The 21,032-nt window shown below is 37.6% G+C and overlaps 1 long non-coding RNA gene across 1 annotated transcript in view; it reads right to left on the reverse strand.

The window, feature by feature from the left end:
- Nucleotides 1–20,457, reverse strand: part of LOC141569636 (uncharacterized) — a 257,425-nt gene extending 236,968 nt beyond the window's left edge. The window contains exon 1 of the long non-coding RNA XR_012493349.1: nt 20,354–20,457. This is a non-coding gene — a long non-coding RNA (uncharacterized LOC141569636). The remainder of the gene's footprint in view (nt 1–20,353) is intronic.
- Between the last annotated feature and the right edge of the window lie 575 nt (nt 20,458–21,032).

Here is a 21,032-nt window from a genome sequence, read left to right on the forward strand (position 1 = left end):
TTAGGAGCAAGCGCACTGGATTTAGACTGAAATGTTTTACTGTCTAGTTGTGTGCCCTTGAGCATCTTACTTAATCTAACACTCAGTTTTCCTATCTGTAAAATAGTGATAATAATGGTATCTAACAGGTTTTTGGTGAGAATTAAAAGAGATAATCCATTCAAAGCACTTAGCACAGTCCCCGACACATGGCAAACATGCAATTATTTGTAGTTATTACTTTTATCATCATCATTATCATTGTTATTACCACTACTATGATTTAATGGTCTAATCACCAATGCTATCATTAAAGGAACGTACAATCAATGTCCTTCTAGGAAAAGAAAATGAACACAGAAGGAGTATATGAGATAAAAGAAAAATCCTGAGCATATAAAATTGTCAACATTTTGGTAATTTTAAGCACATTTTGATATCAATAGTATATAATTTTTAGAGTTAAAATTTAAAATAGAATTATGGTCAATAAAAGCATAGGAGTTGTAAGTAGGGAGTGATTGACATTTAAATTTTAAGGTCTTTATATTATTTAGGGAAAAGATAACATTATTGATTTACTTTAGACTTGATAGGTAAGTGTATGAAAAATTCAAGGGTAATCACAAAAAGAATAGAAATAGAGTATATTTTTCAATCCATTAGAAGTGAAAAATTGAATCTGAGGGAATGAAAGTACAAATAAAACTTAATCAATGTATATGAAGGCAAGAAAGGAGAACTCAAAGGCATTATGTCTATGTGTACTACTTCGGCAAGGTGAACAAGATATGCAATAAAAGTTACGTTTTTCTTGATAGAGTAGGAACTGTTGAGTAAGGTGGTTTGGTTCTGAAGTTCAAGAATTAAATGTCTCACATAATCCAAATATCTGGTTCATTTGCAAATTAGAATATAGGCAATGTTGTCCTGCTCCACAAATGTTCCTTCACTTGCCTCTCCCAAATGGATAGACCTTGCTCCAGCTCTGAGTGAATCAGACTGAATTGAGTTGGATACAATTAAACCTGAAGTAGCCCAGAAGGTCTAGCTAGAGTAGGGCCAGAGAATTCTATCCTCTCAGATCCTCTGTGTAGTAGGGATTACTTTTAAGATCCTCACTGGAACCAACTCAAAATTATTTCTTTAGACCCAGATTTCCAGGTCTTTCCAAAGCAGCAGATAGATGGTGAGCTAGAATCCCCTAATCCCCCACTAGAAGGTAAGAGCCATAAGAATGGAGATTTTTGCCTGTTTCATTCGCTGTCATGTTCCCTGTCCATAGAATAGTGCCTGACAGATAGAGGGTGCTCAGTGAATATTTTCCCAAACTTAATGAATAATACAGGTAGCATTCTGGTTGTGAAAGGTGGCACCATGGAATGCTAGAGCTAAACGGATCATAGAGAACATCTTGACCAACACCAGTAGCTTACTTTGCCAAGAAGCTGACTAACATAGTCTCCCTGGATGAGTTTAATCTATACCATGGTTCTGATGGCCACATGGACAACACTCATGTATTCTCTAGCCCAGGCCCATCTCTAGGCCACCAGACCCATGCATAGAAATAAATGTATTGACATTTCTAGTTAGATGTTCCACAGACACCTAAACATAACATGACAATTGCTCTCATTAACTGCTGCTTTAGAGGGTAATGATGAGAACACTGATCTATAGCATAGTTGATCAACTATACACCAAATTGATTTTGTCATTTTGGCTGCCAAAATAGTGTCTGCTCAACTCTAAAGAGGTTGGCCTATTTATGTCTTATTCTATTCCAGCCTATTTTTCCTAATCTGATTTGTATTCCTCCTGGTCCTAGTGCTTTATTATTATTTTTTTCATTTAACATTTTTTTCACTGTGTATTTTCTTCAAATCACTTCAAGTCCTTTGTGGAATTAAGCAGAGTATGAATAAAAGGAAGAACTTATTATCTCTTCCTGCAAATCTGTTCCCCTTCTTGTATTCTCTATTCTGGTTTTACCAGCCTTCTCCTTTTCTGGCTCTACCATAAGAGCTTACTTACTGGTCTTCCTGTCTCTCTTGAGTCTGTCCCACACCTGGTTTATATTTCATAAAGTTGCCAGAAAAACCTTTCTAAAACACATCCTTGGTGATGATCCTTGCCTGTTCTAACCCCTTCACTGATGACCCTCCACTCCCTAGGAATGAAATCCAGATTGCATTGCACGGAAGTCAAGGCCAGCCTTTGAATTCTTCGCCTCCCACACTCCTCAGCTGGACTAGATCAAATCTCTTGCACCTGCCTGGAATGCCCCATGCTGTTTTACATTCACGTGCCCCAATATGAGCTGTCCTCTTTGCGTACAAGCCTTGCTTTGACTAATCAAGTTCTACAGCCTTCAGGACTCACTTCAAGTGTAACTAATATCTCTTAGGAAGCCTTCCCTAAACCCACTTTACCCTATTTTTTATAGAACCCCTATACCTTCTATTTTCCTTATCTATAGCCCTTATTCCACCTTGCACAATTATTTATGCCCCGCCTTTTCTATTGTTCTATGAGTTTCTCGACCATACTGTTTTATATTCATAGTTTTCTCCAGAGCATCTAGGGCATTGCCTGGCACATAGGCATATAGGAGGTAATCAATAAATCAACACTAACCACAACAGCTAATGCTTACGAGAATGTACTATGCACCAAACGCTGTTCTTCTCATAATAACACTAAGAGATAGTTATTATTAAACCCATTTTGTAGATAAAGAAGCTGAGGCAAAGCTATATTAAGTATTAGGTTGGTGCAAAAGTCATTGCGATTTAAAAGGTTAAAAATAATTGTAAAAACTGCAAGTACTTTTGCACCAACTTAATAACTTACCTAAGGTCACACAGTAAAAAAAATTCTGGCAGGACTCAAGCCCTACAATGTGGTTTCAGAGTCACTCCTCTTAAACACAAGGAGACTCAGAATAAATGATTCAAAATGAAGAAAACAGAGTATAGTGTTTAAGGGGCATGCTCAAAACCAATAATGAATCAGTGGTAAATATTCTAAGATAAACAAAGATTAATTTTAAAGATCAGTGATGTTGTTGGATGATGGTTGTGATTGTGGGCTCCAAGTTCTGACTCTGCCAGGGTAATTAGTAGTTCTGATTGTTAGGTTGTTAGTAGACTTCTTTAGCGACTCCATTCAACATGAAATAAATTTTAATAGAATTTTAGTTTAGGTTTCAGTGGACCCCCTAAAGGACAGCCACAAAGGAAAATGATTTTTTTCTGGTTCCAGGTCTGCACCTGAATTAAGGCAAGTGTGGTTACACATATCACTTACCCTTTAACCTCTTGTGCACATTATGAACTATTTGCATTAGATTGGGTCTTTTGAGAAACAGATGCCAAGATAGGATTAATGTTCAAGAAATTTATTAGGGGACATGCCTGTGAGAGAAAATGGAGATCAGCTGGGAGAAGCTGGAAGAAGCAATGCAGATCTAAACCCAAGTGTAGGACAGAGGGAAGGATGGAAGCTTGGGTGAAAGCATCTGAATCTGCACTGCAGTTCTAAGACAGTCTGAAAATAACTTAGGGAAGTCCTGAGGCTAAGTCACCCATCAGAGAAGTCCTGCACCTTCCAGGAATGTGCTGCACTCAATCATTAGCTGGAAGCAGCCCTGCCAAGTTGTCATTGCCTGGGAGGTGTGGCTTCGGAGCAAAATGTAGTTGGGTTTCATAATGCAGCAGTTGGAACTTGCCAGTCAATTGAGCTCCTCGGAATAGAAGATCCAAGAGATGTATTCTCATGGGTACTACACCATTTCATTAGCTTACTGTCTTTGAAATCAACAAACATTTTTGTTAAGTTCTGCTCTAGAGTTTAAAAAGTGACTTAATAACCCTGTTCTTCCAAGCATCATTTTTTAAAAAAATATTTTGGTGAAATGGGAAAATATTATAAGATTGTTTTTATTCATAACACATTAAAATCAAAGGAACTGACTTTACAAAGGACAAAAGAACCACTATTACAGAAATTTAATTTATTTGCTTTTCGGTAAGTTGCTTAATATATCTTTATACTATGTTCTTTGATTTCAATTTAAGTGAAATTATAAAATGAGAACTTTCCTCTGATGGTTCCTACAGTGGAGGAGATAGATGAGAGAATAGGTGGGGAACATTGGGAACCAAGTGCTTTCATAAACACCAAGGACAATGTCAGCACTCTGCTTCTAACCCAGACCACCCCTTCTAAGACTTGTCATCTCACACTCTCTGATTCCATATTTTATGTCTTCACTCTCTTATTATGCAAGTACTAAATGCAGAGAACATCTTTAGAAATACAGAATCAAATCAAACAATATTAAAACACTATGAAATTCCATCACCTTAAGATACGCATTGTTATTTTTGGTGTGATCTTTCTAATATCTTTCTTTCTTTTATTCTAATATTTTTCAATGAAAATATATGCACATAAAATTAGAATCATACTATAATTACTATTTTGTGATATAATTTTCACTTCTATAGTGTGAATATTTTCTATTAAGTAAATATGGATATGAGTCATCATTTGTGATAGCTGCATGGTATTCATGTTTTGTGTGCATGTACTACAATGTATACGAACCATTTCCTACTGTAAGACATTCAGACATTTAGGTTGTTTCTGGTTCTTCACTATTTAAAAACAATGCAGCCATAAATATCTTTATGTATGTGTCTTTTCTAAATTGTTTGGTTAGTTCCTTAAGATTAATTCCTCAAAAGAGAATCGCTGGATCAAAGATTACAGGAAACTTGTTAGGATATAAACCACATTGAAGTTATACCATGAGTGGTTGTCAATATTAGCAAAAACAATAACACAAAATACCCCACTTAGTCTCAACTATAGCTTTTGCATTGTTTTGAGGAATCAAAAGGATTTAGGGCTGCCTCATTTCATTCCAAATCATGTTCTCTCCCTCCCTTTTGGTGATGCCAGGGGGAGATTCTCAGAACCTCAAATAGATATACTTCTTATTCAGAGCAAAGCTAGAAGGCTGGAAAAAGAGAATTGTAGGAAGTACTGAAGTGACCATAGGAAAAAGAGAGAAAAAGTTGGAGGAACAGAGAAAGAGAAGATGAGGTCCCCAAGATGTCATCTCAGGCAGATTCTGTATATACTGAAAGATAATCTAAAGTAAATGAATGCTTTACACCTCTGCACTCTGCATGTGTGACCATAGAATAGTGTTTTTTTTCTAGTGCTTGTTTTTGAATAAACTGCCAGATATAAGCATAACAAAAGTATTTCAGATTGTATGTAATGTACAGCATAGGGAATATAGTCCATGATAGTGTAATAACATTGTACAGTGTCAGACGGTTACTAGACTTATCATGGTGATCACTTCTTCAGATACATAAATGTGGAATAGCTATTGTGCACGTCTGAAACTAATATTACATGTTAGTTATATTTCAATAACATTTAAAGAAAAAATGTATTACAGATTGTAGAAGATACTAGCTATTTGCTCACCAATACTCATGTTCTATTCCTTCTTGTCATATGACTAAACTATATTTCCCAGGACCCCTTGCAATTGAATTATGACCAATGGAGTATGAGCAGAAGTGATGTACTCAACATCCAGCCTGACTCCTAAATCTTCCCACGTTTTTCCATGTTTTTTTCCCTTTGTCTGATGCTAGAGGCACATGATAGAAGAAGCCACTGATCAATTACACTCCCTGCAGTTGAAGATCTGGAAGGTGTATTCTTACAGCTACCACAAGAAAGAATGGGGACATTCTTAGTAATTTCACTAGGTGTAAATGAGAACCATTCTGGTCAAATAAGGACAGGACATAAGGACACTTTCTCCATGGCCCACACTTCAGAAACATAATGGTTAAGAGCATGAGCTTTGTCATCAGTGGATATATGAAAGCAGTTTTCAAACTAGCCTAGTTATCTGGTTCCTTGGGCAACCTAATTAACCTCACTAAACTTTAGTTTACTCACTGGTAAAATGGGAACATAACTAATATAAATACACTGCCAGCCTGTTGTGTGAAGAAAAACTTATACATATGAAACAATTAACGTAAAAATGACTCAATCAATGATAGTATTAATATTTTTCTAGTTTATCTGGAGAGACAATGTACAGTAAAAAGAAATTGCCCATGCCTTGCAGCTCCAAATAATATCATGCAACCAGCCCATGAGGCATTAGCATTGCAGAGTTGAGGACTGGACAGTGGCAGAAAAACCTCTTAATCAGAAATAATTGGCTAGAAGAGTTGAGACTTGAACAATTAGCAGAGCAACCTCACCTCTATGGAAATGGCATTGTTTAAGTGGGTATATAATCAGCTCTTTAACAAGACTGGCATTGATGGGTTCCCCAAGTTAGCTTGGAATTATTTTCTAGCTTGATACAAAAGCCACTAACTGGCTATTTAATCACACCCTGCCCTCCCCTTCCCATATTTGAGCACAAGAGACAGCACTTTTTGAACCTTCAGAGTATAGAGAATGGCTTCAGAAAGTAGGCATTTTTAATCCTCCTACAACAATATGTAGGAAACAAGATTAATGGAATTAGTTATAACTCTGTACATTAAGGATATGTCTGGGGGATTTCTTTTTTTGCTAATATGCATCAATTCGGAGAGAACACTTAAAACTCTTATTAACTCTTATTAAAATGCTTTTAATTTATAAAAGTTTTCTTTTTGCAATAATGTTATAGTTAAGCCCACTCTGAAAACATATCCACCATGCTTATAAACCTGACAGATTTTTATACTCTTAATTAGCTAGGAATGCTCTTTTTGAACTTGAGTTAATTCCAGCTATTAATTTACCCCCTGGAGAGAAAATTTGCCTAAAATTCTCATTACCTGTTCCTGTGAACAAGAAATTCCCTCACTGGCATCCCTAACACTCTCTCTACCAATCTTTGTCCTCTTCTGTCCCAATGATCCAAATATGTTTGATAATAGAGGATTTCTTTTTCTCTAAGCAAGGCTTTTTTAAATCTCTTTAAAACAGCTTTATTGAGATATAATTCACATACCACAAAATTCACCCATTTAAAGTGAATAATGAACGACTTTTAGTACACTCACAAAGTTGTGCATCCATAACCACAATCAATTTTAGAACACTTATATCATTCCAAAAAGAAATCTTGTACCTCTTAGCTGTCACTCCATGTTCCCCCATCTCTCCCAGCCCTAGGCAACCACTTATCTATTCTATATCTTTATGTATTTGTCTATTCTTGACATTTCATATACATGGAATCATACAATATACATGGCTTCTTTTACTTATCATAATGTTTTCATGGTTCATCCATGTAGTACCATGTACCAGTGCTTCATTTATTTTATTGCTTAATAATATTTCATGTATACTGTATTTCCCTGAAAATAAGACCAGGTCTTATATTAATTTTTGCTTCAAGAGACGCATTAGGGCTTATTTTCAGGGGATGTCTTAGTTTTTCATGTACAACAATCTACATTTATTCATTTACAATAATCTACATTTATTCATTTATTCATGTACAAAAATCTACATTTATTCAAATACAGTCATGTCATCTTCTTCTGGAACATCGTCATAACTCTCCAAACCCCAAATTCTGGCTTGAATTTCTTGCAACTCCATTTCCTGTAGAACCATTGGCCCCAATCTCTCATGTCCAGCAATAGAGCTCTCCTTAAATGAGCACTTCTTGTCCATGTAGCCTGCTCGTAGTGCATTGGCAACACAGCTGTCAGTGATTTTATCCCATGAATTCTTCACCCAAGTCACGACCTCTTGCAGGCTAGGCTTCACAAAGTTTCCATGCTGATTTCTCTCCATTCTGTTTTCAATGTAGTCATTGATTTCCATGCGCAAATGGTCCTTGAATGGCTTGTTTATTGCAATATCAAGAGTCTGGAGATAGGCAGTCATTCCTGCGGGAATCATTATTTGATCTATTCTTCTCTCTGCAAGGAAGTTCTTCATGTCTTTAGCATGGTGAGTGCTGGCTGAATCCTAGACTAGCAGACCTCTTTGTCCACCTCGCAAAACAAGTGGCAGCATTAAATCAACCCACTTCCTTGTAACTGCTTGTGTGCACCAGGCTTTTTTGGTTTCAAGAACATAAATGCCTGAAACACGTTCAACCTTATCTTTCTTGCCCTTAGTGATGATTAGAGGTGGGGCTTTCTTTCCATCCAGACAAATTGCCAAAATACAGGTAACACGTCCACTTTAGTAACCAGTGGAGGGAATGTAGATTGACGAGGCACCCCTCTGATCAATTGTCATTTGAGATCCTTGACCCATAAACACTGCAGTTTCATCCATAGCAATCATGTTGGAGAGCTGGTATTTAGAAAAGTAGATGCAATCAACAAAGGACTTGAATGCAAGTGCACGTTTGATAACTTCAGTATCTTCCAGCTTGAACAGTGTTGTCAATCTTAGAGACAGTTCATATCGCTGAAGGAAGCCATCCAGCCAGTGTTGTGATGCTTTGAATTCTTCTTGGGATATTTCTAACTGTGGTGCCATTGCAAGGGCAAATGATTGAATATCGGCCCTGCACACAACCAAAGCCTTTGCTCTCCTGTCAGCAATCCATTCACAGATGATGTCTTCCAGCTCAGGAAGTAATGGTTGCCAACCTGATCCACACTTGGGCTTCTCAGCATTTCCCTCGTCCACCTGTTGACTGAGGTTATCACAGTCTACTCACCATTTTTGGACCATTTGGAAGTTCCAACTTCTTCTCTTTGCAGAAAGCTGTAAGATTCTTGCCCCGGGCGTCCTCCATGATTCCCTTCTTGTACTCAATGGAATAGCTCTTTCTTTTTGCACTCATCTTGTCTGGGGGTCAAAATATTATTCCCTTTAAATCTACCATTAAATCAAGTGTTAATTGAAGGTTTATGAGACAGGAGTGGCAACAAAAGTGATGACAGTTAAGAATGATGGTCCAGGCAAAAGCGACGAAAAATTGCAGGCACCAAAATTCAGAAAAATGTTTCTTTATTTCACACGAGTGCATTAAGTACATCCGTTACAACACACGACGTATTGAATGATGAAGATTCATATTAGACACAACGACATTATCATTATGTCAAGTGTGCACGTTATTCATGCATTGTGTCTGTACTCCGATTAAGTCATTTGACAATAAGTCTCATCTGTTTACATAGGTGTTTACCTCTCGTCCAAAGGCGACCACTTGGGTATTTACAAATACTTAATTATAATTTATATTATCATTTATTTTAAGTATTAATGTCAATAATATTATTTATATTTAATTATATATTAGTATTATTTTATAATTCAATACACCCATTGTGCGTTCTAATGGACGTACTACATGCAATTGTCTGGCTGACAATCTTAACTAGGGCTTATTTTTGGGGTAGGGCTTACATTACGAGCGTCCTGAAAAATCATTCTAGGGCTTATTTTCTGGTTAGGTCTTACTTTTGGGAAAATATGGTAGAGATACCACATTGTATTTATCCATTCATCATTTGATGAACATTTGGGTTATTTCTGCTTTTTGGCTTTTGTGAATCATGTTGCTATGAACATTCAGGTACAAGTCTTTGTGTGGACATATATGTTTTCATTCATCCTGGATATATACCTAGGACTAGAATTGCTAAATCATATGGTAACTCTAAGTTAAATCACTTGAGGAACTGCCAAACTGTTTTCCAAAGTAGCTGAAATATTTTACACTCCAACAGACAGTGTATGAGTTCCAATTTTTCCACATCCTTGTCAACTCTTGTTATTATCTATCTTTGGGATTACAGCCAATCTAGTGCGGTGAAGTGATATCTTATTGTGGTTTTGATTTGCATCACTCTGATGACTAGTGATGTTGGGCATCTTTTCATGTGCTTATTGGCCACTTGTATATCTTCCTCAGAGAAACGTCTATTCAGATTCATTGCCCATTTTTAGAGTAGGTTGTCTTTTATTATTGAGTTGTTAGAGTTCTTTATATATTTTATTTTTTTAATCAGGTTTTCAAAATATTTCTCCCATTCTGCAGGTTGCCTTTTCAACTTTCTTAATACTGTTCTTTGAAGCACAAATGATTTTAATTTGATGATGTCTAGCTGATCTATGTTTTTCTTTTGTTGCTTGCTTTTGATGTCCTATCTTACCTAATCCAAGATCACAAATATTAATGCCTGTTTTCTTCTAAGAATGTTACAATTTTGGTTTTTACAGGTAAGTATTTATTCCATGTTGAGTTAATTTTTAATATGGTGTGAAGTAGGGGTATAACTTCATTATTTTGCATGTGGATATCCAGTTGTCTCAGCATCATTTATTGAAAAAGACCATTCTTTCCCTTGAATTGTCTGGGCATCCTTGTCTAAAATCAGTTAACAGTAAATATGAGGGTTTCTTTCTGGACTCTTAATTCTATTTCATTGATCTATAAGTCTATCCTTATGCCAGTACCACACTTTGTTGGTCATCACTGCTTTGCAGTAATTTTGAAATTGGAAATGTGAATCATCCAACTTTGCTGTTCTTTTTCAAGATTGTTTTGTTTATTTTTGGTCCCTTTCATTTCCACATGAATTGTAGGATGAGCATATCAAATTCTGCAAAAATATTTCCTGGGATTTTGATAGGGATTGTGTTGAATCTGTAGGTCAACTTGGGGAGTATTACCATCTTAACAATATTAAGTCTTCTAATCCATGAGCATGAAATGTCTTTTCATTTATTTAGGTCTTCTTTAATTTCTTTCAACAATATTTTATAGTTTTCAGAGTATATGTTTTATACTTCTTTTGTTATGTTTATTTATTTTTTATTTTACTTTCTTAGTAAATTTATTGAGGTGACATTCGTTAATAAGATTATATAAGTTTCAGGTATACAATTTTATAATATATCATCTTTATATTGCATTGTGTGCTCACCACTCAATTACTATTTTATTCTTTTTGATGCTATTATAAATCCAACTGTTTTCTTATAGAGGCTTGTTTTCAGTTGAAAGTTTCACAAAAGGCTATTTCTTTGAAATTTAGGTTGAAATTTTAGAGGTCAAAAATAGTCAAAAACATATTAAAAATTTTAATTTTAGCTAATATATTAGAGAGGGATGCTCAGGCAGGACAATGTTCTTATCATATTTGAAAAAACCTTGCACACTCTATCTGTTGTTGAGAGTGTTATTACCAATTACACGGTTTGCAAAGGAGCTTCTCTTCAGACTCAGGAAGCAGGCGAGGTATGTGTTGGGCTCCTCAACTCCTCTTTCTTTAGAGCCTCATTCTCAGCTTCCCAGAACTCTCTTAAGACATGCCAGCTTTCCATATATTCCTTGGTTAACCAGAGGTTACAAGTGTGGTCTCTGACCTAGGCTTGCCTTTGCTGACCAGAACCCTGAATCCCTCATTCTCAATTACCCCACTCTACCAGCCCCCACCTCAAGCTTTCTGTGTAACGCCATTTTTCTTAGTGGATCATGGTGAGGGGATAGTGGGGGCAGGAGATGTGGCTACAAATGCATTATCATATGTCCCAGGGATGCAGAAGAACTTCAGTGAGAAGTGCTGTCACATATACAGAGGGAAGATCCAAGAATAATGTCAAGGAAAAATGGTCACAAATAGAAGTCAGTGCAACAATAGTCAATAGTACAGTCTGAAATGTCATCATAGGCAGGGATCAAGGCAGGATAAAAACATGACAGTCTGTGGCTTTAACAAAGGAGAGAAGTCAGTGATGGAGCCAGACCTTGAGATGGTAGTAAGAAAGTTGACATTCAAGTCTAAGCTGCTTCCCTTAGTCACTATCAATTCAGTTCCTTCCCCTTGAGATAGTCCTCTAAGTTCCTAACATGTTTCCCCGAAAATAAGACCTAGACGGACAATCAGCTCTAATGCGTCTTTTGGAGCAAAATTTAATATGACACAGTTTTAGTTTACTATAATATAAGACAAGGTATAATATAATACAATACAATATAATATAATACCAGGTTTTATATTAATTTTTGCTCCAAAAGATGCATTACAGCTGATTGTCTGGCTAGGTCTTATTTTTGGGGAAACACAGTATAGTGTCCAGGCTTCTAGTATTAGTCAAGGTTCAATCAGAAAAGCAGTATCATTAGAAAATTTCTCTCTCTCTCTCTCTCTCTCTCTCTCTCTCTCTCTCTCTCTCTCTCTCTCTCTCTCCCTCCCTCCCTCCCCCCATCCCTATCCCTATCATTTTTATCTCTATCACTATCTCTTTCCTTATTACTATTTCTATCTCTAGCTACATCTATGTGTTTATACCTATATCTATAAATAGTTATATTAAGGGATTTTTTATAGGAGTTTCACCATACATAATTGTGGAAGGCCATTAAACAGCCTATGTGAGGCTGTTGCTTCTTACTCCTCAAAGTCTTGTGCTGGAGCCCAAACTGTTGGCCAGCATTCATAGAAGGAAGACAAGCATGAGGTAGGGGAAACAAAGGTAAACTGGAACCTTAAAGACTGAGCTGGAACCCACAAAGATGAACTGGAACCATGTTGGACTCTCACCATGACCTTTAAACCTTCAACTTTGATGATGGGGGTTTCCTATATAAATTGGCATCCTTCATCTCAGAGCAAATACCCAACTGTCCCAGGAATTGGAAAAGCTGTAGGAGGCAGGAGCTAAAGGAGCTGTGAGTCCAGCTGCTGCCCCACACCAGAAGAGTGAGCCCACAGATAGGAGAGCGCCTGTGTGAGCTGGAACAGCACCTTGTGCCCTGCCCTGCACTGATCTTTCAGGAGTAAGAAGACAGCTCTGCTTCATTTGTATCTTCCTAATCTGACATAAAACGTCTCTGTGTACCACCCTAACCCAGACTGAAGGGAAAGAAATTCTAGAGGAATATGTTTCCAGGTTAGTTAAGTTGACACTGAACAAACCTACAATGCTTATCAGCACAGATCATGTTTTCTCATTAAGAACTCCTTATTCTTCCAAGAGCACTTGACATACCATTTTCAGAAAAGAACCCTCACTCTGTGGGGTTCATGTTCCCAGTGGATGGGTAGGAACTACCTCAAGGCCTTCTGGGGTACGAATCTTGATATCTGGATCACAACTGGCTGGAGCCCTAAGAAGCATTTTTTTTCATGTAATGAGCTACCTTAAAAGACTAAAGAAATATAGCTGAAAGGATGGAATTTCTCGGTTCAATGACATCAAATAGGTCTATCACTTATAAAGCTAGCCCTTTATGTTCTCATGGATTATGGTACAATCTCACAGACATTTTAACCACAAGCTGTCTTCCTGTGAAATTTGCTCTTGTGTAATGGGGAGTGAAGCAAGTAGAGAGGGTTGTTTGATATTTATAACTGGCCTCCTTTAATAGATGTGACCACAACTCTCCAAACAGAATGAGTATCTTCTTTAAGAGCAAACAGATGTAGAGTGGTAGGACTATCCATACTCTCCTTAAATTCCATTCCTTCAGGTATTGATTTAGGATACGTTTACATTGTAACAATGAATGCACCCAGCATTACTCATTTTTTTTTTCTTTCTTGTTTTCTCTGTGATCATTGTTAATGAATGGAGGTAGAAAACTACAACAAGAAAAAAATTACTGGCTTTGGATGGTTATATAAAACTAGTTTAGAGTTTGAAGAGATTCCAAGAATGAAAAGAATTACAGGTTAGCCTTGCAAATTGTCAGCTGCCCTGGGCCAAACATGATTTATATGTGCAGTAAAGGTTTCAGTTTGTTTCTTGTTCTGCCTTAGGATTCCATCTCTCTTCTAGTAAATATGACATCCCCCTTCCACACACATAAACCCACCCCCAACCATTACCAGTAACTTTGAAAAAGAAAGGCAGAGTTTTACACTGTTTGCATCTTGGTACATTTTTGTATGTTTATTTTCAACAAATAGCCTGGCTAGGTTTTCCCAATAAACTACAAACCAAATATATTTTGGGTTCTTCAAGAGGAAAAAAATATCTTCTTAAACACAAGTGAACAAGATGATTTCTTTATCAGGAATGAAACTAGATTCTTTATCAAAATCTGTAACTTGTGTCTTTCTCTGGAGTCAGTAGTTATGATACTTGCATTTTTTTTTTTTTACTTCTTTGCTACATAATTTTCTGTATTACGAGCCTCTTTGGAACCAGAATGCCCTATATTCTTAATGACTTAGAGAGCCAGAATTATACCTCTAGTTTCAACCTTGTTGAAATCCCATTGGAAAAGATGGTCTATTACTACATTCCCACTGAAATTTGTACACCTGGTATTTCAGGACCTTTAATAATTAAATAAACAGCATGACTCCCGAATAACTGCAAAATTATTTGACAGCAACTGACAAAGACTTATACATTAAATCCAACAGCTTCCAATCTAAGAGGGAAAGATGCCAATACCCACTCAAACAATTCGATGGAAGAGGACAAAACTGAAATTACTATGGATTGTAGAAAACCAGGCAATAAGAGTACAGGTGTTCTCCAAAGCTTTCTTGTAATTGGGAACTGGGAATACTTTACAGAGCAATTAGGAATGCCTGACCTGTCTTTGAGACATGTGTCATGTATTAACATCCTAGTCCAGTACCTCTTTTGACCCAATTTAGGGGAAGGAGGCAGCGTTTGTTTTATTTTGCTCAGTTTTGCAAATCCAGTGTCTGGTAAGAAATAGATGGTTCTTAACTGTAGAAAATATAGTCTAAATATTGGGCTAATGGAAAGTCAAGGCTAGTTAGAATTAGCAACCAGGCCAGTAGCCTTTCTAAGCTGATACTAAATCCATACTGACTTTCCCCTAATAGTTACTCTAGGTCTATATATTTCCACTCTCAATTGGAAAACATACTTCTGACTTCATTTTCTTTAGATTCCAAATAAAGGAGCTTTGGCTGGTTTGTGGGATTTTGCCTAAAATAGCAAAACTTGACCTTGTCTACATTTCAGTAATTAGTAGCAGTACTTATCACAGTTGTAACCTTATCAGCTCTAAATGTGATATACATGAGGACATCAATCTGTTGAAATTCAAAACAATAAATAGGTCATCTTTCTTACCAGTAGAAAAGCCAGCAGTTTTATTATACTCTATGCAATGTACTGTGTATAGAATTCAGATTTTACTGAAGTGATAAGGAGGGTTTGATCAAATCCCCACCCAAGAACAATCACTGTCTTATTTTTAGGGAATTCAGGAATTTTACTTCTCAATTTCAAGAGTTTATTAAAGTCAGGAATAAAATTAATGTAATAGTCGTGTTGCTCTGGAATAATATCTGTCCATATAAATGCCACTTACAATTAAGAATCAGCAGTGACTGGTTTTGAATTTCCTTTTGCCAGAAAATCTGTGTTTCTTAAAATGGCAATTCAAAGAAAGTTTCAGCTGTTGGAGTGAGGATTCTTTAAAGGAATTCAAGCAATTAATGTGGGGACCACAGTGTCCTCTTCCTTCGTTATATCCAAAGGGAAAAATATCCTAAAAAGAGTCTGGGCACAAAATTGAATAGTAGCCTTAAAGGCCTGCAGCCTCAGCTGTGTCACTAACTAGTCACAACCTTGGATATTCCAAATGACGTCTGTGGGTATAAGTTTTCTCATCAGGAAACTGGAGATTATCTTTGGTTGACCTGCTTTGTGTTCTTATGGCAAAATGAAGAAGGAGAATGTTGCCAACTGCAGAGCATCATATGAAGCTAAGATGTTGTAATGTGAAGCTGCCTGTGTATGACAAGGCCATTGGGAGTCAGAAATACCTCATGGTGAACAAATCTTTGGCTATTGTTTTCTCTAAATCAATGATGCTCAACCCTAGCTGCATTGTGGAGAACTCTAAAATATACTAATGTCTGGGCCCTACCACCAGTGACTCTGATGTCATTTGATCTGGGGTATGGCCTGGGCGTTAGAATTTCTGAAAACTCCCAGGTGGTTGTAACGCATAGCCACGGTCAAGAAACAATTGCAGAATAAGGATTTTTGGATGCATGATTCCTGCCTGCACCTGAGCTCCTTGTGTGGCAGACCTGTAGAGATATCATCCTCCTAAGGCTTCATTGGACCTAGCCATAGGAAATGAATCACTGGGATAGGATCAGAAGATTTATATATGAGTCCTGGATGTGTCACCTTTAAGCGGTGTGACTTTGGGCAATTAATGACTTTGCTGATAATAACAACAATATTAGAGCTAGCATTTACGGTGCACTGAGTATGAACTGCTAACTAGACATGCTAAACATGTCTAGTCCCCAATAACAACCCAAAATAAACATTATTATCCCATCTTACAGCAGAGGAAACTGAAGCTTAACCATAGTCAGTGACTTACCCACATTTTTCCTTATTTAAAAAATGGATATAACAATAACCTGTCATACACAATGACCAGATGAAATAATATACACAAAAATTCTTTGTAAATTAAATCACTGTACATACATGTAAATTCAGCAAACACATAGTGGTATGGGAAAAACATGAGATTTACCTTCATACAGACTTGGGTTTCTATCCTACTTCTTCCCACTTAAGAGCATTGCAACCTTAACCAGTTTACTTACTGTGTTTTTAAAATGATATAATGGAGATAATAATACTTTTGTAGGATTGTTATGGATTACAGATAACGTACTTAAAGAGCAAAGCACAGTGCCTGGCATTACAGCTCAATAAAAGCAACTATTGTCATTTCCAACTGTATGCATCTCTGTAAGAGCAGGTAGTTACTGCTCTCAAACTTAAGATGAATAGCTATGGAATCTGAAACTGAAATGTTGTCTTTGTTGTTAGTATTATTGGAGTTCTATTATTCACGTATTCCATTCTGGATTTTGACTCATTAGGCTTGGGCTTTTGGCTTTGTATGTACTCCATCTAAAGACTTTGCAGTCTATCTCTAGAGCTAAATAGAGCTTATTGTCCTTATAAGTAAGAGGACTGATGGTGCATCCTCACCTTCATGCGGCAGCCTGGAAAGTCAGTTTACCTTGGCCACCATAATCCTTATCTTTCTGGTAAGAGGATCCACTAGCAACTTCAGGATTTACATAAAAATTCACAGACCCCAAATCTCAGCCTCATACTGAAGAAGAGGATTCAAATGATGTCTAACAGGGAAATCTGAGCCATTTCCCCATTCCTTGCTCCTTTAAAAAGAATGAAACAGTCTTTAAACCATTTCACCCAATTGAGGCAAATTTCCTCACTAAAAAATAGAAAAAGGTTTAGGAGCCAAAAAGTCAACACTGTAGGGTAAACTAGCCATTAAACAAGCAACTGTTCCTTTATGTGTGCTATGGGGTGGGTGGCTCACCTTAGCACTCCTGGGTGATTATTGAAATAACTTTACTAACAATTGTCACCCCAATAAACTTAATAGAAAATAAATAATAAATAATAAATATTTTCTAGCATATATGTCAAAAGAGAAGAACAAGGAAAATGGTATGAACATACTCCTGCTTAAAGAGTCCTGATGGGATGCTGTTACTAGCAAGTGTGTCATGACATTTGCACAACTCACATGCTCCTTTGGCTCCATTTCATCACCAACTATCTGTTTAATACTTACTATAAACACAACTCTTGAAGGATAGAGATGCCATGTAGGATGTAATCCCTGTGCTCAAGGAGTGTGTAATTTATTTGGAAAGACGAGTCCACATAGATAACAATTCAAAACCAGTATGTAATTAAATGATTACTTCTGTAGTACAGATCAGGTAGAAGTGGTGTTTGAGTTTTTATGAATGTGAGATCAATGTGAGACAGGGTGACTTGGGAAGTCTTTGTGGAGTTGGTAAAATGTGAGGTGGATTTCCAAGAATGGAGATATTTTGGTAACAGGGAGGGCAAAAGCATTCTAGATGACAGGAATTTTACGTATCCTACAATGACTATATGACTGGAGTATTCCCAATTAGTATTTAATCAGTCTCTCTCTCTCTCTCTCTCTCTCTCTCTCTCTCTCTCTCTCTCTCTCTCCCTCCCTCCCTCCCTCCCTCCCTCCCTCCCTGTCTCCCTCACCCCCCCTCCTTTTTCCCCCTTCTCTTATTCTCCTCAGAGTCTTTTCCTCTCTTACAGGACAAGGTCAGATGCTAAACCAAGTAGAACTCTGAAGAGAATCAAAACATTGCTAATTACTGGCTTCTATAGGGACCTGCCCTGCTCTGAAGAGATTCACTAGCCTTCTAGAAGGTACCTGCCTCCACCACGAAGATATTTATTACCAAGGCAGAGGACAGATAGCTCCCATGCTAGGGGTCAAACTTCTCCGGTCGTGGTGTTACATGAAACTACTCATGATGCAGGGTCTCTCGTGTCATACCTTAATATCTTGATTGTTCCCCTGTGTGACATGATCTGCTAGTCACTGTGCTCCCCCAAATACTCAGATTACCTTTTAACTGTCCCTGCATCAACAGCATGGAGGCCTGTAGAGGGACCATCAGACTCTGCCCTGGCTGTGTTCCATTCTGCTTGCATGTCCTTCTGTTCCTTCCAGCTTGGCCTGAACACATTGCCTGTGACTGTGACTTTGTCTCTGGGTGCAGAATACACACACTCTCCCTTCTTTCTACATTAATTGACTTCCACGACCTCCAGTTATGAGTCCTTTCTTGGCCATTCACTTTTCACTCACAATCACACCCATGGTTTTACTGCCACTTCCACACTGGCCATTGTTCAGTTTGGGTCTCCATCCCAAACCTCTCTCCTAGTTCCAGATCTGTAGAGCTAACTGCTGGCTTGATATCTCTATTTAGAAGTTCCATACACAATTTAACATCAGCCTACCTAAAACCATAGTTTTCCCCTCTCCCAAATTTGTCCTTCTTTTCATTCACTTTCTCAATCCATGGTGGCACAACCTGCCTGGTTATCTGTGTTAAGATTTGCTGTGGCTACAAGTGACAGAAACCAAAAGAACAGTGGCTTAGACAAAATAGAAGTTTAATTTTCCTGCATGTAAATGAGAGTGCTTCAGGGCTGATTTGGCAGCTCTGCAAACATCAGGGACCCATGTCCTTTCAATCTCGCTGCTCTGCCCTCTTCAATATGCACTTTCTACCTTATGTTCCAAGATGGCTGCTCCATCTCTAGCCATCATGCTGCATTTCATTCACCAAAATAGAAGAAAGGGGAGGAGAAGGGCATGCTCATTTTCATTAAGGACTCATCATGGGAGTTTCACATACCACTTTCATTTACAGCCACTGGCCAGAACCTAGTCACTTGTCTATAAAAAAGTCTCAGAAATATGGGCTTCTCCCATTTCCATTAAAATTCAAGGCTTCTACTACTAGGAAAGAAGGGCATGATGTAATTCTGGGAGACAACTAGCTAGAAATATGGGAGTCATTCTCATCTCCTGCCTTTTTCTTACCCTCTGCCTCTAAGATCAACATTTCTCACAATTCCATTTCCTAAATTGCTCTCAAGTGTACTCAGGCCCCATATTTCACAGACTATTACAAAAACCTTCTGAAGGAGTTCTCTGAGTTTAGTTTCACAGTCCCTTGTATATTCAATCCATCCACATTAGATCACTAAAGTTTTCTTTTAAACATGCAAATTTAATGATCTCTTTGTTTGATTCTCTATTGCCTTCAGGACAAAGTCTAAATTCCTGGGAGTGGTATACAAGCCCACCTCTCCTTGACATTATGCTATGCTCCAGTTATAGAAAAGTTACAGTTCCTGGAAGACAGGACACTGTCCCATGCCCCTTAGTCTTTCCATGCTGTTCTCTTTCCCTAGAATGTTCTTCTTTCCTTGTTTTGACAAATAAACACCTACTTCCTCTCCCAGCCCCAGCACAGACTTCACCTGCTCTGTGAGGTCTCTTCTGACTCCCCCAGGCTAGACTGCCTGACCCCATAGCACCTGCACCAACCTCCATACAAGCACATTGCACTGGCGTTGGAGATTCACACTTCTAGCATGTGAGTTCCAAGGTTGTGCCTTATTTATTTTTGAACCTTTAACCTCAAAGACCAGTGCCTGGTCCAGAGCAGGAGTTCAATGGATGCTTATTGAACAAGTGAAAAAAATCAAGTACCTAAACTTGTTAGAATTGTGTGCAAAGTTAGAGTAAATAGACTGAGTTGAGACTTTAGGACCTTTCCTATATATGAAATGAATAAACTTAATATATGAACTCAAGCGATTTATTTGGAGTATTTGATCATTTCAGTTGCTTTCTGATTGTTAACTGTGCTATGAATAGTTGACATCATTAGAGAAGTGACTTCTCAATATGGAGTGTTATTATAACATACTCAAAATCTAGTGTAAGGCATGCAGCATAAAAAAGAATAAAAAATAGAATTCTCACCTTGAAGTCTATTGATAAACATCCTGGACAGGAGTCACACAACCTTCCTCCTAGTACTGGCTCAGCAACTGGCTTGGACAGGACAATGAACTTTTCTGGATTTCAGTTGCCTGCAAATGATAGATTTGAAAAAGATGATGTCAGAAACAGAAACTCATAGACACAGACAATGGTTTGGTGGTTGCCAGAGGGTAAGGGGGGTGGGGGGTGGGAGATGAGGGTAAGAGGGATCGAATATATGGTGATGGAAGGAGAACTGACTCTGGGTGATGAACACACAATGGGATTTATAGATGATGTGATACAGAATTGTACACCTGAAATCTATGTAATTTCACTAACAATTGTCACCCCAAAAAATTTAATTAAAAAGAAAAGATGATGTCTAAATTCTCCTGCAGCTCATACTTGCTATAATTGTGTAAAGCCATGCTCGGAAAACATGGTTGATGTGTTTTCATTACAGAGCATTTTCTGCCTTGGGTATTTTATTGACTCGGGAAAATAAACTCAGGATCTCTTAGAAGAAAGATCATGAATGCAGACGAGTAAGGTCCAGGGAAAGATGGTCTTGAAACAGGAGAGCAATGGAGTCACAGTAGAAAATGAGGTTTGTGAACCAGCCTCTCTTTTCTCCCTCTATCCTCACACTGTCCTATTTATTTTTTAGGGCAAGAGA

Source organism: Rhinolophus sinicus, chromosome X (genome assembly GCF_036562045.2).
Source record: "Rhinolophus sinicus isolate RSC01 chromosome X, ASM3656204v1, whole genome shotgun sequence".
Taxonomy (NCBI): domain Eukaryota; kingdom Metazoa; phylum Chordata; class Mammalia; order Chiroptera; family Rhinolophidae; genus Rhinolophus; species Rhinolophus sinicus.